The sequence below is a fragment of the Brachyhypopomus gauderio genome, chromosome 2, assembly GCF_052324685.1.
Source record: "Brachyhypopomus gauderio isolate BG-103 chromosome 2, BGAUD_0.2, whole genome shotgun sequence".
NCBI lineage: Eukaryota > Metazoa > Chordata > Actinopteri > Gymnotiformes > Hypopomidae > Brachyhypopomus > Brachyhypopomus gauderio.
In genome coordinates, this window is record NC_135212.1 from 2469652 (window position 1) to 2470257 (window position 606).

The following is a 606-nucleotide window of genomic DNA, read 5'->3' on the forward strand; positions in this document are numbered from 1 at the left end:
ACACACACACCCCTTCTACCCACTTTCATCCCTACTACCACACACACACACACACCCCTTCTACCCACTTTCATCCCTACTACCACACACACACACACCCCTTCTACCCACTTTCATCCCTACTACCACACACACACACACACCCCTTCTACCCACTTTCATCCCCACTACCACGCACACACACACACCCCTTCTACCCACTTTCATCCCTACTACCACACACACACACACACCCCTTCTACCCACTTTCATCCCTACTACCACACACACACACACACCCCTTCTACCCACTTTCATCCCTACTACCACACACACACACACACACACCCCTTCTACCCACTTTCATCCCCACTACCACACACACACACACACCCCTTCTACCCACTTTCATTCCCACTACCACACACATACACTCTCACACCCACTACCACACACACACTCTCACCCACTCTCACACCAATTACTACACACACACTATCACACCCACTACCACATACACACACTCACACCCACTACCACACCCTCTACCACACACACATCCTCCCATCCACTCTCATTCCCTCTACCACACACACACACACCTTCCCACCCTCTCACATCCATTAC